At 42.2% G+C, this 24630-nt stretch overlaps 1 long non-coding RNA gene across 1 annotated transcript in view; it reads left to right on the forward strand.

The window, feature by feature from the left end:
* The window catches only part of LOC137771904 (uncharacterized), an 82018-nt gene extending 69413 nt beyond the window's left edge, over window positions 1-12605 (forward strand). Inside the window, exons 5-7 of the long non-coding RNA XR_011075424.1 lie at window positions 10885-11089; window positions 11772-11915; window positions 12272-12605. This is a non-coding gene — a long non-coding RNA (uncharacterized lncRNA). The remainder of the gene's footprint in view (window positions 1-10884; window positions 11090-11771; window positions 11916-12271) is intronic.
* Window positions 12606-24630: the final 12025 nt, after the last annotated feature.

Here is a 24630-nt window from a genome sequence, read left to right on the forward strand (position 1 = left end):
CCTAAATTGGTAAGATTTTTAAAACTCTTATAATGTTCTTGTGTTTGAAGTGATCAGCAGTAAAATCCCAAAACTGAAAAGTGTATGTAGGGTCATGGAGCCTAGTAGCCTATTGCATGGCCACGCATAGATGGAGAAAATCTCAAAACATGAAGTGGATAGTGGTAGTGTGGGAAGGAAAGAAAGAGAGTTGAGTCTCTGGGTCATTGTGAGGAAGGCTGGAGGGTCCTGGAAATCTCCCAGGGTAGGGTGATGCTCTCTCCTGGTTGCTTGCTATGCAGACAGCCCCACTCAGCATGCACCCTAAGCTTCCACAATGGAGAACCTTCCTCATCTCCCTGCAGAAGCCCCATTCTCTCTTGCACATGCTAGGAAAATGCCTCAACCACAGGTCTTGGTATAAATGTTCTTTCTTCCAGGACTCCTCCTCCGCCTCCCTGTTCCTCCTGTGTGTTCCCACAGCACAGCTGAGACCCATGATATGAAAATAGTCAGCCTTGTCTTTGACTCCTCTTCCTCTCTCATTTCACATTACACCACTGACAGAGTCCAGTCTGTGCTGTCTTCATAAGATCAGGACTGTCATTTCCTTCTCCATTCCCACTATTGCTGCTCTTGTTATGACTTTCATGTTGCCCACCTGGAGCTTATTCTTTTCTCAATATGTAAGCATTTGTTGAATTAAATCCATTGAAGTAGAGTCTTAACAAGCATTGGTTAGAGAAGCAAGCTTTGCTTCTGATCCTTGGAACACAGGAAGTCTGTCATTACAGAGCTGGGATGCTGAAGCTGCTTGGAGGAATGAAGAAAGAAGGAAAGAGAGATTATTTTAAGCACTTCAACCTGGGAGAAGCCTCAGAGGAAGGAATAAAATGATGAAACTGCAGAAGGAGGTGTTGCATAACCAAAGTCAAGGAGATGAGGCCCTGAGAGAAGTGCATCTCGTGGTCATGACTCACAGCGCCAGGGAAAGTCAGACTGGATCCTGCTCTCAAAGAGGGGCAATAATGCAAGGGGTCTTCTTGAGAGCTTCATGTAGCTCCAGACAGGGTAGGAGGAGGGTTGTGGACCCAGTAGTTCAGCAGAATGTAATCCTGATAAGCCTGGGAACATAAGCCTTAGGTGCAGCCTGCGGGGTTAGGAGAACAGAACATCTTCTTCTTGAGGCCTTGAGCTGAGATAGTTTTTGATCATTAAAGTCCAAATGGGCATCAGATGAGAGGTGAAAAGCTTAGTCATGTGAGAAGAGGAACAAGGCAACACTGGAGCTCTTGGCACCATCCAGAGATGGGTGGAGAAGGAGTAAGAGGGCGTTAGTACATTTACAAGATATCAATATACTCAAGAGAAAAAAAACAGCGCTTATCATTTCAAAGACTTAAACGTGCCAAAATGTTGACAATGCAAGGTTAGAAAGAGGACACAGCCTCCTTTCCATGTCTTAGACGTTTCCTGAGAGTGTGTGCTCACACGCAGTATACGAAAGTGAGATTCCTGTAACAGCTCCATACTCCCCTCCTCATCCCAGAAAAGTTCCTCCCCCCAGTAGAAGTCTGGAATGCAGCTCCAAAGACATTGTGCTGAGGACTTTCTGCTCAGGTCAACCGAGGTACCCAGTAATTCAAAACTGATGAACTAGCCACAAGTTTAGTATCACAGGTATAGTGGGGCATAATTTGAATCATAATATATATATATTTAATTATAAGGTTATCTTTTGTTTCTCAATACGCATCAATAGTTTACCCTTCTTTCTTCTGTCCCATCTCCTACCATTCAGTACCACCAACTGGCTTTATGGGGTATTGGGTTGGGGGACTTATTTTTGCTACTTCCATTATTCCGATGCCGCCATTTGGCGGATTCTTAGAAGACAATCAGTAGACACAAGTCTGACTGTACTCATTCAGGAGGATTCTTAGCAAGCAGCATAGGCCACAGTGTGAAAGCCAGACTGAAAACACTGTGCTTATTGGGCATGGCCACTATGCAAGCAGGTGCACAAGAGCTGTGTGAAACAACAATAACAACAGCACCACCAGCCATAAATAATAATAACACCTAGTGGCTTGAGTTTCAGGTTTTTATTTTTTCTTTTCAGTTCAGTACCAAAAATCTGAGGCTATGGAGCGATATGACTTTCTCAGTCCTTGGTCTTCTTACCCTATTACTGATCACATGTCATAGTTCTAAATACCCTCTATATGCTGATGACTGGCAAATCTCTACCTTCCTCCCTAAACTCTCCACTGCCTTTTAAAAATCTGCATTTGATGGGCTTTTCAAACTTAACATGCCCCAAAACAAACAACTGATTTCATATCCCAACTCACTCCAACATCATACCCTCCACACACCTGTCTCCCCGCTCTAGCCTCACCTCACTTTTCTCACATTCTGTCCCATGTCACCCAATCACTGCACCATTCACCCAGTTGCTCAGGCTAAAAACTAAGGGCCATCATAGATTTCTCTTTTTTCTTTCCTTACCCCCCCCACCCCACCACACATTCAATGTATTAGCAAGTCCTGTTGGCTCTCTCTTCAAAAAGTGTTTACCAAGACCCATCATTTCTTACCACTTGTTCTCTAAGTTAACATTGTCTCTTTTTTCTCATAGTTTAATTTTTTCTGAGTTTCATTTTCTCTCTTTTTTTTTTATTATATAAGTTTCAGGTTATAATTCAACATCTCTATATACTACATAGTGATTCTCCCAAAGGTCTAGTTACCATTCATCACCATACAGTTGACCCCCTTAACCTTTTTCACCTACCCCTAGCCCCCTTCCCTCTGGTAACCACTGATCTGTTCTCTGTATCTTATGAGTTTTGTTTTGTTTGTTCTGTTTGTTTTGTTTTTGGATTTGACATATGAGTGAAATCATATGGTATTTGTCTTTTTCCTTCTGGCTTATTTCACTTAGTAGAATACCCTCGAGGTCCAACCATGTTGTCACAAATGGCAAGATTCCATTCTTTTTTATGGCTGAATAGTATTCCATTGTAGACATATAAACCACATCTTCTTTATTCATTCATCCATCGATGGACACTTTGTTTCCATATCTTAGCTATTGAAAAATAATGCTACAATGAACATAGGAGTGAAATATCTTTTTAATTTTTTTTTTATTCTCTGGATAAATAACCAGAAGTGGAATAGCTGAATTATATGGTAGTTCACTTATTAATTTCTTGAGGAATTTCCATGCTGTTTTCCATAGTGGCTACAACAATTTACATTCCCATCAACAGTGTATGAGAGTTCCCTTTTCTCCACATCCTCTCCAAAACTTATTTCTTGTCTTTTCGATAATAGCCATTCTAACAGGTGTGAGGTGGTATCTCATTCTGGTTTTGATTTGCATTTCCTTGATGATTGAGCATCTTTTCATGTGCTGGTGACCATCTGTATGTCTTCTTTGGAAAAATGATATTCAAATCCTCTACCCAGGGACTTCCCTTGTGGCACAGTGGTTAAGACTCTGCGCTCCCAATGCAGGGGGCCCGAGTTCAATCCCTGGTGAGGGAACTAGATCCCACATGCATGCCACAACTAAGAGTTCTCATACCACAACTAAGAAGCTAGTGAGCCACAACTAAGGTGCCTGTGAGCCACAACCAAATAAATAAATAAATAAATAAATAAATAAATAAATAGAATATTTTTAAAAATCCTCTGCCCATTTTTAAATTGGGTTGTTTGTTTTAAGTTGTATGAGTTCTTTATACATTTTGGATGTTAACTCCTTATCAGATATATAATTTTCAAATACCTTTTTTCATTTACTAAGTTGCCTTTCATTTTGATGATGGTTTCCTTTGCTGTTCAGAAACTTTTTAGTTGATGAAGGCCCATTTGTTGATTTTTGCTTTTTGTTTCCCCTGCTTTTAAAGTCAGGTCCACAAAAACATCACTAAGGCTGATGTCAGTGAGGTTACCAATGTTTTTCCCTAGAAATTTTATGTTTTCAGGCATTACATTTAAGGCTTTAATCCATTTTGATTTGTTCTTGTGTATGGTATAAAATAGTGATCTAGTTTCAATCTTTTGCATATGTCTCTCTTGTTTTCCCATCATCATTTATTGAAGAGACTGTCTTCTCTCCATCATTATATTCTTGGCCCCTTTGCTGTAAATTAATTGTTTATATGTGCATGGATTTACTTCTAGGATCTCAATTCTGTTCCATTGATCTGTGTGTCTGTTTTCGTGCCTGTACCATAATGTTTTGATTACTACAGCTTTGTAGTATAATTTGAAATCCAGGAGCATGATACCTTCAGCTTTGTTCTTCTTCCTTAAGATAGTTTTGGCTATTTGGGATCTTTAGTGTTTCATACAAATTTTAGAATTATTTGTTCTGGTTCTATGAAATATACTATTGGAATACTGATACAGATTGTATTGAATGTGTAGACTGCTTTGGGTAGTATTTGCATTTTAACAATATTAATTATTCCAGTCCATGAGCACAAAATGTCTTTTCATTCATTTATGTCTTCTTCAGTTTCTTTCATCAATGTCTTATAGTTTTCAGTATACAGTTCTTTAGCCTCCTTGGTTAATTTTGTTCCTAGGTATTCTTTTTAATACAGTTGGAAATAGGATTGTTTTCTTAATTTCTCTTTCTGATAGATTGTTATTAGTGTACAGAAATGCCACAGATTTCTGTATATTAATTTTCTACCTGCAACTTTGCTGAATTCATTTGTTAGTTCTAATAGTTTTTTTGTTGTGTCTTTAGGGTTTTCTATGTATAGTATCATAACTTCTGTGAAGAGAGACACTTTCACTTCTCCTTTTCCAATTTGAATGCCTTTTATTTCTTTTCTTGCCTAATTGCTGTGGCTAGGACTTCCAATACTATGTTGACTAAAAGTGGTGAGAGTGGACATCATTGTCTTATTCCTGTTCTTGGAGAAAAAGCTTTCAGCTTTTCAACATTGAATATGACGCTGAAGGTTTGTCATATATGGTCTTTATTATGTTAAACTGTTTTCCCTCTATACCCACTTTGTTGAGAATTTTTATCAGAAGTCAATGTTGAATTTTGTCAATTGCTTATTCTGCATCTATTGAGATGATCACACAATTTTTTTTATAGATCTTTATTGGAGTATAATTGCTTCACAATACTGTGTTAGTCTCTGTTGCACAAAAAAGCGAATCAGCCACATGCATATACATGTCCCCATATCCCCTCCCTCTTGAGCCTCCCTCCCCTCCTCCCTATCCCACCCCTCTAGGTCATCGCAGATCACCGAGCCAATCTCCCTGTGCTATGCTGCTGCTTCCCACAAGCCAACTATTTTACATTCAGTAGTGTATATATGTCAGTGCTACTCTCACTTCACCCCAGTTTCACCCTCCCACCCCATGTCCTCAAGTCCGTTTTCTATGTCTACCTCTTTATTCCTGCCCTGCCAGTGAGAATGATCATACAATTTTTATCCTTCATTTTGTTAAAGTGGTGTATCATGTTGATTGATTTGCAAATATTGAACCATCCTTGCAACCCTGAAATAAACCCCACTGAATCATGGCGTATGATCCTTTTAATGTATTGCTGAATGAGGTTTGCTAATATTTTGTTGAGGATCTTTGTATCTGTGTTCATCAGAGATATTTGACCGTAATTTTCTTTTTTTGTAGTGTCTTTCTCTGATTTGGTATCAGACTAATGCTGGTCTCATAGGATAAGTTTGGAAACATTATTTCCTCTTCAATTTTTGAAATAGTTTGAGATGGATAAGTATTAATTTTTTTTTTTAAATGTTTGGTAGAGTTTACCTGTGAAGCCATCTGTTCTTGGACATTTGTATATTAAATGTTTGTTTTATTACTGATTCAATTTCATGATTAGTCATCAGTCTTTTCAGATTTTCTATTTCTTCTTGATTCAGTCTTGAAAGATTGTCTATTTTTAGGAATTTATCCATTTTTTTCCAGGTTGTTCAATTTGTTGGTGTATAATTGCTCATAGCAGTCTCTTATGATTCTTTGTTTTTCTGTGGTATCTGTTGCAATTTCTCCCCTTTCATCAGATTTTATTTGAGCCCTCTATTTGTCAATTATACCTTTATAAAGCTGAAATTTTTTTTAAAAAGCTCTATGGGCTTTGGTGACAGATCCAAGTTGAAATCTCACTCCTGCTCCCTATCATTTTGACCGTGACAAATTATTTAACCTTTTCTAGCCTCCATTTCCAAACCTGTAAAATGAGTATAATGAAGCCTCAAGGAGAAAACAGTCTAGCATCAATATCTTGGAGTTTTTCTTACCTCCTTTTTGAATTTGGGGTCCAGTAGACTGGTAAGAAATTGGAGATTTTTCTTGTTCTTTAGTTGGGAGTAGTTCCTCTGCTATTTCATTTTACTTAACTATCTCTGTCTCTATGAATTTAGGAGAAACAGTTATCTAATGTGGTCTTGACGGAGTGTTTTATGTGGGAGCATCCCGTGTAGACTGTGTGAGCCCAATATTTCTGTTGCGTGGGCTAGTTTTGGTATGGTTGCCAGCCACGTCTTTCCTCAGAGTGTGCTGGCTGTTATCCCCTTGATAGGGGGTGTGATTGGTGTCCAGAGCCTGCACTGGATGTTGGGTGGGGACTCCTCCTTGCTTCATGGCTGTCACAGCCCAGACAGGGACGGGGTCTGCTCCCCAGTTGTTGGAGTAGAAGCCAGGAGGGTCGGGTTCAGTCAGGTTCTGTTGCCCTTGAGTATGTGCCCTGACCCAAAGGAGGTGACCACTGAAGCACGTGAGGCCTGTGCGGTCACAGCAAACCTGCGTGTCACCTGTGCATGCATCTGTGGTTCTGCCCAGAAGCAGCCCAGTCTCGTCCCTTTCTCCATTGTGTTGGTCCTAGACCTAGTGCCAGACTATGGTGTGGAGTGGGCTGGGCTGGGGGCCAGGGCGTGGTGGCTGCAGGAATCAAGGTGGTTGTGCTGCTGCCTGGGACCTGGGCTGCCTCTGATGCCCTCTCCCAGGACCTGTGCACCCCAGACCCGACTCCAAGCTGTGGCGTGGTGTGGTCAGAGCCAGAGTTCTCCTGTCAGGTGAGGTATGGAATATTTCCTCCATATCAGTAAACAAAGGATGTCACAGTCATCAGCGATTGCAGGTGGGAACTCAGGAAGGAAAGAATACCTGCCATCAGACTGCAGCCACTCCCTACCATGAGCCCTGAGGAAACTCAGGATATGAAAGCACAGGATACTGGCCCCAGATAGCTGAGGTGCACATCAAAGGAACGATTTCAGTGAGCCCAGACTCTTGCATCTTCCCATCCATAGAAAAGTACTAAATTCCTTAACTTGAGATACCTAGCTTTCTTTTATTAACAGTAATCTTTTTTTCCTACTACCTGCCCTTTGTTGCCAAACTCCTATATATCCTAGCTCCCCCTCGCCTCCTCGGAGCAGTTTTCTCAGGGTTACTTGAAATGCTGCCTCCTGGGCTTGAAGTCCTCAGTGTGTCCTCCGAATAAAACATAACTCTCAACTTTTAGGTTGTGCATTATTTTTTAGTCAACACAGGAAACGAACCCTTGTGTCCTCCTGCCCAGAACCTGTCCGCCCAAGACTCAGCGACCAGCTGCTGTACATTTCTGGGGCGCCACCTGATGCGCTCGCCAACAAAGTCCTGCTTGGTGGGATCCACCCCCATTGTGCACACTGACAGTGGGCTCCAAGGTTTGGCTGGGACCATATCCCAGGCCCTCCAGGCTGTCTCCATGCAGCTAGATCCCATCCTCTCCTGGGGCCGGTCTGCGGAGACTCAGCGCTTAGCTGTTGCATGAATTTGTGGCACTGCCCAGAATGCCCAGTGTGAGCTCCAGATTGGGAGTGCAAGGAGCTGGTGGCTGCCACTGCCGTTCTCTCTGTTAGTGCAAGTTTGTGTTCCCAATGCACGGTGAGGCCAAACAAACTGAGTTTGGAGCAGAGAAAGGTTTATTGCAAAGCCATGCAAGGAGACAGGTGGCTCATGCCCTAAAGAAAGCCCAAGCTCCCTGAAGGGTTTTGGCAAAGCATTTTTAAAGGCCAGGTGAGGGAGTGGTGGTCACAGGGCAGGTGATCAGCTCGTGAACAAATCTCTGATTGGCTGATGGTGAGGGAACAGGGTGGTGTCACAGGGGTTAAGATGATCAGTCTTTAGGCTCCAGGAGGCCTGGGGCTATGTGCTCATGGTCATCAAGTATCCTGTTAACATCAATAGTTAACATCTTCCATTCGGTGGGGGGTTTTCACATCTGTAAAACAAGTCAGGAAATGTGCATCAAATACCTAGGTACTTCAGAGAGGAGCTGAAGGCAGAGGGTATGGGGAGGGCCTGTCCCAGGAAGGCCCCATAGGGTCCTGCTGGGTTACATCTCTCTGCCCTGATTGCTAGTAAGCCAGCATGCACTCAATTCTCACGAGCAGAGTCCAGCCCCTCCAGCCCCTCTATCTGTCCCGGAGGATTTCCCAGCAGACAGGGGGCCCCACAGGGCGAGGGTCTGCCTGTGTGGACCTTCTCTCCTTTATAGATTCCTCCCAGGGGCAGAGGTCCCGTCCTGATGCCTCCCCGCCCTCCCCACCCCCATCCTACCCGGTTATGTGGAGATCTTTCTTGCAGCTTTGGTTGTATAGGAGATGTTCTGCCAGTTTCCAGTTTGATTTCCATGAGAATTGTTCCACATGTATTTTTGATGTGTTTGTGGAAGGTCAGCTCCACATCCTCCTACTCTGCCATCTTGATCCCCATTCTAGAGAATTTTTTTTGTCTTAGTCTAAGACTGCTCTTTTTCTCTTAAGAAGATAGCAATTATAATGACTATACTTTTCTAAGCACCTGCTCTGTTGTAAACACTGCAAACATTTTGTCAACTGAAGAAAAATGCACAACCTAAAAGTTGCAAGTTATGTTTTATTTGGAGACCTTATTGAGGAGTATAGCCCAGGAGACAGCCTCTCAGCTCTGAAGAACTGTTCCAAAGAGGTAAGGGAGGAGCCATATATGGGAGTTTTTGCTGAAAAAACAAACAAACGAACATGTAGTTGAACATCAAAAGATTACTGGCAATCACACAAAACAGACATCTCAGATGAATGATTTAAGTGCTTTTCTGTATATAGGAAGATGCAAGAGTCTGCTCATTGAAATTATTCCTTAGATATGCATCTTAACTATCTAGGGCCAGTACCCTGTCTTTCCCCATCCTGAATTCCTTTCAGGGTGCACTGTGGCTGTGGTGGCTGATGGCTTGATGGCAGGCAAACATTTTTCGTTTACTGGAATGGCAGGCAACGTTTTTTGTCCACAATTTTATCTTAAGTCCTCACACTCATATGGTGCTTATTATGTCAGACCATGGGCACTTCCTAAGGACTCCAACTACCGAAGGACACTTAAGAAGAAATAAATACACTTTTGGGACTTCCCTAGCGGTCCAGTGGTTAAGAGTCCATGCTTCCACTGCAGGGGGCGCAGGCTCGATCCCTGGTTGGGGAACTAAGATCCCACATGCTGCAGGGCGTAGCCAAAAAAAGAAATACACTTTTATCTATTAAGAATATTGACTTTGTAGTTAAAAACCTTCTCATAAGGAAAACCCAGATGGCTTCAGGGTGAACTCTATCAAACATTTCAGGAAGGAATAATACCAATTCTAGGAAGAGTCTTTCAGAAAATTGAAGAGAAGTTAATTTGTCCTAACTCTTTTATGCAGCCAGTATTACTCTGCTACCCAAACCAGATAAAGACATCACAAGAAAAGGAACCAATCTGTGACATAGCTTCCAATCTCTAGAACTTTGCATGTACCTTTCTCTCAACAAAGAATGCCATTTTTCTTGATTCTGCTTAGCCAAGTCCTACAATTACTTACACTGTACCCTCCTCCAAAAATCGTTGTTCTCTCAATCTAGTTAATGGTGACCGAGTCTTCTTCCAAATAGATTTTGGTCTTGTAGGTGAGGGGAAATTTCCCGTCTCTCTCCTCTTAGTTCTTTTGGCAGGCAATTACAATTACATAAGGCAGATTAACAGGAGAAAATCAAATTTATTCTCTGCACATGGGGAATCCACATAAGTATGAAAAATTCCAAAGACAATAAGGCAAGTTGATCTCCCTCTTTCTCTCTTTCTCTTTCTCTCTCTCTCTCTCTCTATCCATCTGTCTACCTAACTATATATCTGAGAAGGAGGTAGGGGGTCTATATATCCATCTGTCTACCTAACTATATATCTGAGAAGGAGGTAGGGGGTCTGAGGCTTCAAGGGGAAGTAAGATAATTCACAGGAGGATAAAAAGAGTTAATGTTTGGGAAACAAATGTTTGCTGGGTCATTCAAAGACAATGGGACAAAGAGAGGATTTTGATCACATTGGCTTTGCTAGATTCCTTGTGCTGGACATGTTTTTTTAGTGATAACTGTATTTGTAGGCTCCAACTCCATTCTTATAAGACATTCAAAAAATCTGAGGTGAGTCAGTTCCTTACATTCATCTGAATGGTCGCCCCTTTTACCTGCCCAGTGTTATGTGATTTGGCTAAATCAGGGAATCCAACACAACACGTAAGTGTTCCATGCGCTTATATGCCTGTGAAGCAAAGACTAATACCAGGGGTCAGTGGGGTAGTTTGTGGCATTACGCACAGTAAGTTGAACAAACAGAGAAAATGTGGAATCTGAAGGTGCCTTCCATCTCTGTTTTACTTAGATCATCTGTCTTCTCTGGGATGAGGTTGTTACTATCTTGAGTAAGGTCACCTCTTTCCTATGTAAATTCCTTGGTCAAGGCCCTGCGTTGGCTGTGGAATGGGGAGAGGAAGCAGAACACCCACTATCTTACAGCCAGGGCCTCCCATTACAGGTAAATGAACTGTACTCTTTACAGCCCAGGACATAACTCACAGAACAGGAGACTAGAGAGGGAACCACAGCTTCATCTCCATTCCACACCCTGTCTGGCGCACCATTACTGAGCCCTTCCTGGAGCTTGATTGGCTGCTTCATTGTCCTTTCCTCAATTTATATGGACTGGCTCCTGTTCCTCTTGCCCCCTGGAGCCCTCGTGGTTCTGTGCTGGTCTTCCACAGAGGGTGAGTACAATGGCGGCAAGGCACAGGGGGCAGGGTGATGGGGTCAGGGAGTACTGTCCTAGAAAGTCCGGATCAGGAGGAACAGGAGCTACAGAGACAGTGTTTGCTGGAGCCAGGCCCCTGAGCCCTTGGCTGCTGCAAATTCCCTTCCCCATAATGAAAACTCTTCCTGAAGACCCTGCTGTTGCTGCTGTCCAGTAGCTCTCCAAACTCTAACTCCAGGAAAGGTGTGAGGGGAAGGGATGATAAAGAATCACTGGGGCATCTGTAGCTGGGCAAGGTAGGCCGATCAACTAAGACCCAGGTCTTAGTAAGAGGTGTCAGAATGGAGATACTTCTCCTTCTTTTCCCCCATTAGATGCTGGGTCTGCTCTCTCAGCTAAACTTGCCCAGTCCTACCGGCAATGAAATGCCCATTCAGGGCCCCTTTGGAAACCACAGCTGCAGGCTGAGCCTGAAAAGAAAGAAGAGAGAGGGCTTCCTGGTAACCATGTGACTCCTAAAATGGATTCCTTGTTAGACGTGGGCTCTGCAGGGAGGATCCTCAGAGGCTGAGGAGGAAGGCCTGGGAAGTCCAGGGTTCTGGCCTCAGTCCCAACACCAGCAGCAGCAGCCCTTCTCTCTTCCCCTTAACTACCTGGCATCCCTTGTTCTCATCCCATGGTTCTCCCATATTGTCCAGATCCTACAATGAAATTTATTTCTTGCACCTCCTGTGACGAATTTGTTGGCAAGAACTGCAGAAAGAATTTAGGTTCCTGTCACTCCAGATATCCTGATTTTGCATGCCAGACCAAAGAAGTATATTCTCAACATTTCACCGGAGGTGAGATGAGGGCAGGAGAATGGGGAGGGAGGGGAAATTGACTGAGTTACAGTTTCTCACCTGTACGATGATTGGGTTTTAATGGATGATCTCCAAATTCCTTTACATTTCTGATATTCAGTGACTGAATCCCTAGTAGAGTATGTCTGTTACAGCTTCTTTGCTGTAAATGTATGTGGGTGTTGAGAGCAGAAGCAAGTTTCCCTGGAAGGAGACTGCCCCTTTTGTGGAAGGGTCTTCAAGTCCAGGCTTTGCCTAAGGGAACAGGAGGGAAGGGAAGGACTGCTCACTTGAAAACATTCCCTGTCACATCCCAAGTCTAACTTGGACCTCTGTTATTCTCCTACCCTCTTCAGAATATATCTACCGATATTCTATCCTGGGCTGCCCAAGAAGATGTGTGGAGTATATACACATCACCGAGTGGGAAAAAAATGTGTTCTTCTGTTGTAATACAAGCTACTGCAATAGCTTATCAGTAAAGGATGAGGTTCCATTCAATTCCATCGCATTAGAGGATTTAGCCTGAGATATTCAGCTAATTTTCAGGGACTTCCTCTTAACTGCATTCTGCTCATCATTCTTTAAAAAACATCAAGATCCAGAAATACTTTCACTCTCAACCACCACCCACATTGCCTCCTGAGAGCCAAGAGGCCCAAGAGAAATAAACTATGGATGAAAAAGAAATGCAGTGCAACTTTGAAATGCTGTCTGGGCCCAAGTTAGACAACCAGGCCTGGTTTTCTGGTTCTTCTGTTCTGGCTGGGGGCTAAACTCCAAGTCTAGGGAGCGGGAAAGTGGGGGAGGCTGCACTGGGACATATGGGGGCACTGAATGCATTACAATAAAAACTCTAATGAATGACGAGACTAAATTCGGGAGAACTCATGGTCTGTTTCCACAGTGGACTAGATAAAAAGGAAGGGATACTGGGCAAAGCATGACCTGGCAAAAGTCTCCAAGTCATTTTACTTCTCAAATGTCCAGGATCCTAAATCCCATGAGGCCCCTGACACTCTAGGCCTGGAAAGGTCCTCAAAACAGGGAGGCTTTCCATGGGGGCCTAACATATGATCTATCTTGGAGAATATTCCATGTCACTTGAGAGGAATGTATATCCTGCTGTTGACATATACATTTTGTATATGTCTGTTATATCTAATTGGTTTATAGTGTTGCTTAAATCCTCTAATTCCTTATTGATCTTCTATATGGTTTTTCTACCATTATTGAAGGTAAAGTGTTGAGGTAGAATGTCTACTTCTTCTTTCAATTCTGTCAAAGTTTGCTATATAAATTTTGGTTTCTGTTGTTTGGCGCATATATGTTTATAATTGTTATAGCTTCTTAATGAATTGGCCCTTCTATCAACATATAATGTCATTAGGTAACTTAGGTCATTTTGTTATTGGTATAGGCACCCTAGGTCTCCTTTGGCAACAATTTTCATGGAATACCTTTTTTCATCCTTTGAGTTTCAACCTATTTGTGTCTTTAGATATAAAGTGAGTCTCTTGTACACAGCATTTGGATGGATAACGGTGTTTTAAAATTCATTCTGCCAATCTCTGCCTTTTGATTAGAGAATTTAATCCATTTATATCTAAAGTAATTACTGACAAGGAAGGGCCTACCTCTGCCATTTTGATATATTTTTTTGTATGTCTTATAGCTTTTTTTATCTCTCATTTCCTCCATTACTATCTGCTTTTGCATTTTGTTGATTTTTTTGCAGTGAACACTTTTCTCTTTTAAATTTCCTTTTCTGTATATTCTACAGATATTTTCTTTGGTTACCATAGAAATTATATTTAACATCCTACAGTTATAATTATTTAATTTGAATTGATATGAACTTAACTTCATTAGCATACAAAAACTCTACTCATATACAGTTTTACCCCTTTATGTTACTAAAGTCACAAATTACACCTTTATATATTGTGTGTCCAATAACATAGATTTATAATTAATTTTTATTGTGTTTGTGTTTTAAATCATGTAGAAAATAAAAAGTAATTTGCCTTCCCAAATAAGAATAACAAATGTCCTTTAAGCAATTGCTAATTGTCAAACTCTCTTCTAAACACTCTACATGTATTGCATCATTTAAAAAATCATCACAGCTCAGTGAGATAAATACTGTCATTATTCCATTTTACAAACGAGAAAATGGAAGCATAGACTTAAAGTACTTTGTCTAAGCTCATAGAGCTAATATGTGCTATAACTGGGATTTAAATTCTGATGTTTGAAGACAGAGTGTGCATTACTAATTGCTATACTATAAGGATTCCAATTCTATTCCCTGACCCATCATCCTTTACCAAATATTTACTGCATTTACAGTGCGGATGGAGAAAAGCATAATAGATTTTAAATGGGTGTGCTAATCAGTTATTTCAGTGCTATGTAGAATTCTCCTAGGTTCATTAGCAGAATTTATCAAATATGCTTCCAGCTCCCCTCCCCTTCCAGATGTTCTGGATTTCCACATTTAGACAATTATTTAGAATAGATAAGAGAGTTGGGGAGGGAGAGCCAGGGAGACAAATGAAGATTAAAAAAATAAAGAAGAGAAAATGAAGAACAGAGAAAGGGAATTAAGTAAATAAATGACACTGAGGGGAAAGTCTGGTTGTCCTGTTGGTGAGGTGCTTTGCCCCTCAACCTATGCCACTTTTAACCACCCATCTGATTCACCCTTCTGACTCTCAAGTGCATGGTCAGAAACTCTGAGTCTGCTCTTTTTACTTTTATTATTCTAACCAAACAAACAAATAAACCGAGCACCAGGTTTGAGGAAGTCACCAGATCAGAGAGTAAGACTAATTTATAAAACCAGGAAAGAGTTAATTCCTCGCTCCCATGATTCTGAATGTCTGATATTTGAGGAAGCCACTGAACAAAGAGGTAAGTACTTGGACCCTGCTTCTGGAAGAGATGTATAGAGACTTGCTTAAAGGAGGATGTGGAGACAGGGTGAGGTATTACCTTACTGCTATAGTTATTGTCCTAAAATGTCATTGAAGAAGTGGGATTCCTGGCTCATGGCATAGTTCTATTTTTAATTTCTCTGAGGAACCTCCATATTGTTTTCCATAGTGGATGTGCCAGTTTGCATTCCCATCAACATGTACCAGAGTTCCTTTTCTTCACATCCTCACCAACACTTGTTATCTTTTGCTTTTGTTCACAGTAGCTATACTAACAGGTATAAGGTAATATCTCAGTGGTTTTGATTTGCATTTCCCTGATGATTAGTGATATTAAGCACATTTTCATTTACTGTTGGCCATCTGTATGTCTTCTCTGGAGAAATATCTACTTAGGTCCTCAATCCCATTCCATTGCAATATCAAATTAAAATCCAGAATCTTGTGATCTAAGTCAGGTCCTGGGGTGGATGAGGCTTCTCGGGTGTGTTTCTTTGGGTCTTGCAAACTAAAGAGACAAGTATCTGCTCTCCACACACTTAACATAAAAGTGTAGGATAGAGAGAGAATAACTGTAATAAACACTTCCATTCAAAAGGAGATAATGTGAGGTACGTAGCAGTCACTGGTCCATGACAATTCTGAAGTCCAGCCTCTCATGTGTAGTCAGTCCTGCAACTGGGAATGATTATCTGCGGATCTTAGCTCTGCCCTCTGGGCTCTCAGTTCTCTGAATCACCCTTCCTTCTCCAAAAGAAAAGGCCCATGTTCCCAGCTGTCTCAGTCTGTTTCCTGTCCCTAAAAGATTGGGGATCAAAAAGACTCTTTTTATTTTTAACTTCTCTATGCCTGTTAGCCTTTTAAAACCTCTGAGCTGATGTAAATGCTCTCAGAAGCAGATATCTGGGACCTCCTCATGGCCTCACTTCACTCACTATTCGGTACCTGCCGAGGGCTCTTAGAGCCCAGGAAAGTGTTAATTTTTCAGAATTGTTTATCTGGTGAAGGAAAATGAGTGCTTTCAGGACTTGAGGTGTGGGTGGTGTGTTCCAGTGTAGGCTGTCTGATTTCTGTTATGTGAGTTATCTAGTTATCTGCACAGAATGCATCGGAAGAGCTGAAAAAAAAATAAAAAATAAAAGACTGTCAGCCCATCCATGAGAACATTCTGAGAATGTCTTTGATCAACACTGCTGTGAAAAATCTCTCACAAGATGGACACACATAATTATACATTTGTCCAAACCCATAAAATACACCAAGAGTGAACTATATTGTAAACTCTGGTCTTTGGGTGATTATGATGTGTCAATGTAGGTTCACCAGCTGTAACAAATGTACCATTCTAGTGGGGAACATTGATGATGGGGGAGGCTGTGCATTTTGGTGGTAGGAGGTATAAAGGAAACCTCTAAACCTCCCTCAGTTTTGCTATGAATCTAAAACTGCTTTTAAAAAATAGTCTTAATTAAAACATTAAAAAAAAACTTTCCTATATATCATACAGCATTAACTATAATCATGTTGTACATTGCATCCCTAGTACTTATTTAACTTATAAGTGGAAGTTTGTACCTTGGACCACCTTCATCCCATCCCCTCCCCCACCCCCACCTCTGGTAACCACAAATCTGATCTCTTTTTCTATGAGTTTGTTTGTTTATTTTGATTTCAAAATAAATGAGATCATACAGCATTTGTCTTTGTCTTACTTATTTCACTTAGCATAATGCGCTAGAGATCCATCCATGTTGTCACAACAGATTGGCAGGATTTCCTCATTTTTTATGTCTGAATAATATCCCATTGTGTGTGTGTGTGTACACACTTAGGTTATTTCCATGGTTTAGTCTTGAGATTGTCATAAATGGAGTACGGGATCTTAATTTTTAGAGATGGGGGAATCCAACTTTCTCCCCAGTACTCAAATCAGTTTCTTATATGGCATGGTGTCTGAATACACTGGGAACTTTTTAAAGAAGAGGAAGTGAGACGCTAAGTCCTGGGTATGGGGTGACCTTGATCAGGCACCTAATGTTGAAGTCTTGCCTCAGTGGGAATTTGTTGCCCCATCCTGGGTTCAGTCTCACTGTGGGTCTCCTAAGAGCCCAAGCTCACCTTCAGTTCTTCTAATTTCCCTGTTATTAAATACACAGTATCCTAACAGTCTAAAATTCCCCCAATATACTGAAATACCCTAGAGATAAAGAAATTCTTTGTTGCTCACCACTCTTCATCCAGTGGTCAGCCCACTTTCCAGAAAGTGCTTGTTATACAAATGGTTTTGAGGGAGAGGCCAATCTATTCCACCAGCACGGATGGGTCTCTCTTACAGCACAGTATCTTGGATACTGGGTCTTTCATAGGATGTGACTTTCTAAGGACCTAAAGCAGGACTCATTTTATGGGGCATGTAATCTTTGTAGAATATTCCTTCTTTAAGTCCAATCCTAGGGGAGATTGGATGTTGCCCACCTTACAATAGTTTTCTATGGCTGATGGCCTGGCTCTCATTATGACACTTTGGGTCTGATTTTCTCTTGCACGGTGGATGAGGTGACCAGCTGTGAGAAAAACTGCTCCAATTATGAAATAAGTTCTGTTTTCTTCAGCATGCTGGGCATACACTGAACCACTTTGATTTCTGCAATGACCGCTCTGAGTCATTCAGGATGAGGGTGCCTTAGGATGAGGATGAGGTGTCCAGACAAACTGCCTCCTCATTGAATCTTATCTCTGTTCACTCCCTTCAGAATGATCATTTCCCCTGCATGAGGAGTTTCCCTTAAGATATGCTCACTGCTTATTCAGTCCATGTCTTTATTGCTGGTGTTTCTTTCTATTAAACATGAACAGAGCTGATTCTGGCTTTTAGTCCACGTCATTAATCAGAAGGGATATCGTGGCACAGATGGGGTGGGCAAATATATCACAAGCTGAAGAAGGGGAAGAGGGCAACTGACCATGAGAAGAGTCCCATTTTTTTAACTGATAGACATTTCTTGCCTGCCTTCCTCTCTTTTCACCTTCCTTCTTTTTTAGCTCTTCCATTCTCTCTTCTTCAACCTCTCCCTCACCATTGCTCTTTGTTTTTAAGTTTTGAATATTTATTTTAATTTAGAATCCACAACAACATTGCGCAATTGGAAATCGGGGTAGATTGTGCTGGAAATCTTAGAAGAGAGTTATACAGGAAAGGAGTGTGCTGATAAACATCTATTTAATGCATATTATGTTACCTCCATGGGGTCTGTAGTCAAGACAATTTGGAGTATGTTGATGTGGGATATGAGGTAACAGGTACATGATGATGGTTGCATAACTCTGTGAATATACCAAAAACCACTGAATTGTAAATTTTTTTTCCATAAATTTATTTATTTTTGTCTGTGTTGGGTCTCCGTTGCTGTGCGCAGGCTTTCCCTAGTTGCAGAGAGCGGGGCTACTCTTCGTTTCAGTGCGCGGGCTTCTCATTGCGGTGGCTTCTCTTGTTGCAGAGCACATGCTCCAGCCGTGTGGGCTTCAGTAGTTGTGGCACGTGGGCTCAGTAGTTGTGGCTCACGGGCTCTAGAGCACAGGCTCAGTAGTTGTGGTGCTTGGGCTTAGTTGCTCCGCGGCATGTGGGATCTTCCCGGACCAGGGCTCGAACCTGTGTCCCCTGCACTGGCAGGCAGATTCTTAACCACTGCACCACCAGCGAAGTCCTGAATTGTACATTTTTAAGCGAGTGAATTTTATGGTATGCAAGTTATATCTCAATAAAACCAATAAACAAAATGGGTTTCACCTTGGTTGAATGTTCTTTTTCTCTCCCAAACTCTATAATATCTTCATTCACTTGTCTGTGCCATCATCTTCCTTCTGCATCACAAAGGGATTTACTAAAATAGAAGCAGCTCTGTGCATGCTTATTGGGGATGGGAGTTGTGGAGAACAGGCATGAGTTGTGTGGGCAATGGGACTAGACAAAGACAGGAGAAGAGACTTCCCCAAGGTCAATGTACCAGAGAGAGTGATACATGAGGAACATCTAACGGGGTTAAATATGGATCCTGAAGAGAACAGAGATGAGCCTGAGGGGAAAGGAGGGAGAGGCTAAGACAATCCCCCACCCCACCCCCCCACCCCCGCCCCACTATTATATTGCAAATAGCTTTGGGAGGGAATTGCAGAAATCCCTTAATCCACAGCAGGTTGTCAATAGCAGTACTCTAAAAAAAACCTCCTCATTATGGCAGTTAGTTGAACACAGCGTCTCTGTTCTCATCAGAACATTCCCTGTGAAAGAAAAAAGCAGAACAAATTGTTCCCAAAAGCCAGGTCTGTGGTTAGCCATGACTATTTTAAGGAAAAAGAGATGTATAGAACCTACAGGCTCCATAATGGCAGCCCTGCCACCCCCCTCTCAAAAGTCCTATCCGAGGTTCTTCTCCCAGGATTCGCTAACACTAGGGAATAGGCACCACCAGGGGGAGCTGTGGTTCTAGTTGTTGAGAGCACACAGCAGGTTCTCCCTCTAAGCCAGAGAGGCACAAAGCACTTGCTGAAAACCTGCTGAGTTCCAGAATCTATGAAAAGTACTGGAGGTAGATTGTGAGCAACACCCACTCCCTGCGCTAGGACCAAGGACTGGGGAAGCGACAGGAAACTAGAATACATGGTGAGAAATATTATGAGGTGGACATGGCAGGGAGCCAATGCGAACACAGAGGAGAGGCATGTGGATAGAAAAAAGGGTCAGAGAAGATTTCCAGGGCTGATGACTGTAATTCAAGGTGAAAGTTTGAGCAGCACGAGACACACAGAGCAGAGGCCACTGGGAAGAAGTGTGTGGAAACAGCACACATAAGTACCCAAAGGTCTAAGAGCTTTTGGACCCAGAAAATCATGGTGGCTGGGGAGACCCATGAAGGGATGGGTACAATGATGAGAATAGCCCCAGGTCCACTTGGTCCCTGCTCCCCTTGACGTAATTTTAGGGTCCCCAAAAGGATGACCCTATCCTAAGGCTCAGATCCTTAACCCCTGACCTCAATGGACTCCCTGTATCCAGATATCATGTCTTAAAGAAAGGTGTTGAGCCCTGAAGGAAAAGGGGAATTCTCCACAGCTCTACACCAGAATCCCCCTGATCACCGAACACATTTACCATGAATTGGCCAAGAAAAGGTTTTAACAGACACACAGATACCATTAGCAGTTTTGCATGTCATCTCACTCCAACAATTCCCATCTCTGTAGAATTCACATTCCTTAGACTGGAGAGCTAAAGCTGCAGGAAGAAAGATGCTGCTTAGGGAAGAAGGGAAGCTTCACTGTCACTTCCCAAATAGAGCAGAAGTCACCTGGGAGCCCTGAAGATGTTCTGCCCTTGGAGCTTGGTTCTAGGCACCAATATATCTTAGAATGATAGACAGAACAGGAATAACTATGGAGATGATCTAATTCTCTCTTACATTAGACAGAGGAACAACAAACAATCAGAAAGGGAGACTGACTATTCTCCACAGAGCCATACTACTTGCATTTTCAACCTGCATTCTCTTGCCAGCTACAAGCATTACATATAAGATGGAGAGTCAGGTCATTTCCATGGGCATCAGAGCCTGGGCTGAAACCCCAGGGATGTGATCAGGGTGGATAGTTCTCGGGCTGACCACGAGTCCCTGCATCTTCACCCCACATATAAACCAGAGTGTAGGGGGTGTGGAAAGCTTACATATCAGATCGGGTCCCCAGCAGAGGCCAAGGATTCAAGAAGGTCTCAAGGAGAGTAAGAAGATGGAAGAAGCTTCTTGTGTGAAACTGGACCTTATTCCTCGGAGGATCAGTTGGAGCTTGCAGGACCCAGAGGAATGGGGAAAAGACTGCCCTGCTTAAGTATTTTTCAAGGTTAAGTCTAAGTCAACAGGTAAACATCCTCAAACCACCTCCCAAGGATTTACCAATTTCTATGTAAAGCAGAAGGAGACCCAGCTCCGGTAGCTTTTCTGTTTTACCTCCACTGATTCTTGAAACAGATTCTGTTAGAGATTAGGTAACACTTGAGCTCCCTGCGACTGGGGCATTGTCTGCTAAGATCAGCCTACCAGCCACTTTATTATGCACTCAGCCAAGTGCATAATAGGGACAGGAAAGGAAGGGAGAGGAACAAATCTGAAACTTTCCACCTACTGCAACATTCCAAATTCCTCTTCCACCACCCATTCCTTTCCCCTGCCTGCCCTAGGACATTGCTCTAGGCTGTTCCAGCTACAGGTGACCCAGAGGGTATTCTCAAATTTAACAAGTTTTATGGACAGCACACTAATTGCCTAGCTTACTGGGGCAAGGTAGGCCTGGAGTTCTATTTAAAAATGTAAGAAGGGACTTCCCTGGTGGTCCAGTGGGTAAGACTCTGCGCTCCCAAAACTAGATCCTGCATGCATGTTGCAACTAAGAAGCCCGCATGCCGCAACTAAAAGATCCCACGTGCTGCAACTAAGACCTGGCACAGCCTAAATAAATATATATATATATAGATATTCCTTCATATATATATATATATATATATATATATATATATATATATATATATATATATATATATATATATATATATATATATACCACATTTTGTTTATCCAGTTACAGTATTGCTTGGTGAACACTTGGGTAGCTTCCACCCTTTGGCTATTATAAATAACACTACTGTGAACATGAGTGTGCAAATATCTCTTCGAGACCCCGCTTTTAACTCTTTTTGATATGTACCCAGAACTGGAATTGCTGGTTATAGCAATGATACACGAATGACAATAATATAGGAATTCTGCTTTTAATGTTTTGAGCAATCATCATGCCATTTTCCATAGTGGCTGCACCATTTTACATTTCCTCTAACAGTGCACAAACATTCCTGTTTCTCTACATCCTTACCAACAGTTTTGTTTTCTGTTTTTTGGGTATTAGCCAGCCTATGAGGTGTTAAGTGATAAAAGGTACTTTTAAAATAATTGGTCCTGTTCCATCACCATGACCCATCCATAGTTCTTTTTGGTGGAACCAGATATAAGTATACCCAGCTTAATATAGGCTGGAGTACTTGAGTTTTATTGCCATTGATCTTGATGGGGTTGTTGCTGACATTTTTGCCTTTAATAACAAGGCTCTGGCTTAGGCCATGCTCCTCAGTGGCTAACCCAACTTGTCTTCCATTCCCATCTCCTAACTCGGCTCAAATTTAAAGGGGAAATTTATTTTAAAATATTTAAATTTGATATTCTGAAAGAAAGTCAGATTTTTAGAAGATTCTTCTTATAACTTTGAAATGTTTTAACTAAATAGAAGTCCTAAAATGATTTAATTTATTCTTGTTAGTTTTTTCAAGAGACATATAAAAGGTTTCATTTAATTTGTTTTAAATTGTGAATGGGAAATAATCAAAAATAAGTAATAAAAATACAAATAATAATCTCCATTTTCCCATAGCAAACAGCAAAGGAAAAGGGAAAGAACATGCTAAGGACAAAAGATGGAAAGAAACTGAAAAAAAAAAAAAAAAGGAGATGGATAAAAAGAGCAGAAAATGTTATATATAGAAGAGGAGAAGATGTATAAATATACATTGCTACAGTTATAGTGAGAGGATTTTTCCATTAAACAAATGTAAACACCAAGAAAGAAACACCAAGAAGAAAAAAATGTTTCTTTGATTAAAAGCATTAAGGTCACTCTTATAAAAGGTCCTATTCCACTTTCTAAATCTGATGAGCCCAGTTTTTCTGCCTTAGGCCTTGGTACCTTCTTGGACTTTGAGGCCTCTCTGTCCATCTGCCAGTTGGACACATTTTCCTGAGTTTTCCACTGACCCCGCAAACTCCTGATGTATGAGATGGTACCCGTCCCCTTTCTGGGCACATTGCAGTCACTGCTGAGTTGGTGGGATCAGAAACCAGGCAGCCAGGCAGCCAGAAGAATAGGGTGACTGTGAGGGATCAGGGTGGGATGATGATTTGCAGTTGTGAACGAAGCAGAGAGATGAACCAAGGGTGAACTGAGAGCGCTTGGTGTATGTTGGTGGGAAGGAGCCAGTTGCCAGGAGAAAAGTGAGGAGGGAAACTTGGAATAGATAGGAGGACACAGCAAGCTCTGCAGGAACACGTGTGGAGGGATATGGGACCAGAGATGCCAGGAAGAGAAGGGTGAGGGGGCATCACTGACAAGGAATCAGCTGTTAGTGACCCTATCATTCTTTTCCCTTTCCATAATATTTATTACAGAAATCTCGACCTTTACAGCAAAAGGTTGAAATCTTCAGGTCCCCAAAATAGAAATTTGAAGATGAACAATAATCATAACAGTCCAATTCAGTGTGGTTGAAGCGCCATCCATCTGGAAGAGAAGGACACTGACACTCAGTGCCAGAGAACAGTACCTGGAACCTTCCCCAGCCACCCCAAGCCTGGCCTCCAGACCAGGGACACATCCACCTCCCAGCGAGGGCTCCCTCAGACTGGAGCCCCTACCCAGTGTCAGGAGTCAGGTGCTAGCGCAAGTCAGAAGAACCTGGCTTAATAGCATTACCTTTCTCTGAGAAAATGAAGAAATCTCTGGTTCTACATCCAGGGCCTTGTTCCATGGTGCAGTTGCCTTTGCCCCTCAAACATTGACCTTTCTTAAAATTTTGGCAGATCATACATAATGTATCTGAAGCTGTAGAAAACAGACATGAAGGCTGATTCCAGAGCTGAATGACTGATATTAAGGTGGGCTAGAACACTGATAGGGTCCAGGGGGTCAAGGGAAAAACATGATCCTAAATACTTCCTCCAATATATGCTTAAAGCTTGGAAATGTTTGCATCATATTATGACTGTTGATTCTGTAAGGATATGGGTTGTTTTTTTTTTTTTTTTTTTTTTTTTTTATAAATTTATTTATTTTTGGCTGTGTTGGGTCTTCGTTTCTGTGCGAGGGCTTTCTCTAGTTGCGGCGAGCGGGGGCCACTCTTCATCGCTGTGCGCGGGCCTCTCACTATCGCGGCCTCTCTTGTTGCGGAGCACAGGCTCCAGACGCGCAGGCTCAGTAGTTGTGGCTCACGGGCCTAGTTGCTCCGCGGCATGTGGGATCTTCCCAGACCAGGTCTCGAACCCGTGTCCCCTGCATTGGTAGGCAGATTCTTAACCACTGCGCCACCAGGGAAGCCCAGGATATGGGTTTTTTACACAGGATTTTGATTCCATTAAAAATAAAATGAAAGCTGTCCCCCTCGCTATGATGCCATTATGCAGAACAAAATGAGAACATCTACATACAGGCATCTGAGGCCAGAGTATCATGGGACATGAGGACTGTGCTGGCTCCAAGGTGGGGATGCAGTCTTACAAAATTTCTTACCGTACTTCCCCACAAAAGACATCTGATGTCCAAACATATCTAAGTGACAATGGAAATATTGTCACTTACAATGGGAATATTGGTTCAAGATAAGCCTTTCAGGGACCTGTTCCTGGTAGATCATTGCCCCTTGGCTGTGTCTTTATAGAAAGTCTTGAGCAACCATTGCCTCTGCCTCTTAGGGTCATCCCAGCAAGCCACAAAACCTCCCATTGAGAAGAGCCCCCAGCCCCAGTCTGGCCCCAGGGAGGGACTGACCCCACTCTGAGACCTTGGAAAGGAACCTGAGCTCTTTCCCTGGTAGCAGTCGGGATGGGGACAGCAGAAAGAGACCTCAAATCCTTGCTGGTCAGATCACCCCGGAACCTCATCCTTGACTTCTCCCCTCCCAAGCTGGT

Source organism: Eschrichtius robustus, chromosome 11 (genome assembly GCF_028021215.1).
Source record: "Eschrichtius robustus isolate mEscRob2 chromosome 11, mEscRob2.pri, whole genome shotgun sequence".
NCBI lineage: Eukaryota > Metazoa > Chordata > Mammalia > Artiodactyla > Eschrichtiidae > Eschrichtius > Eschrichtius robustus.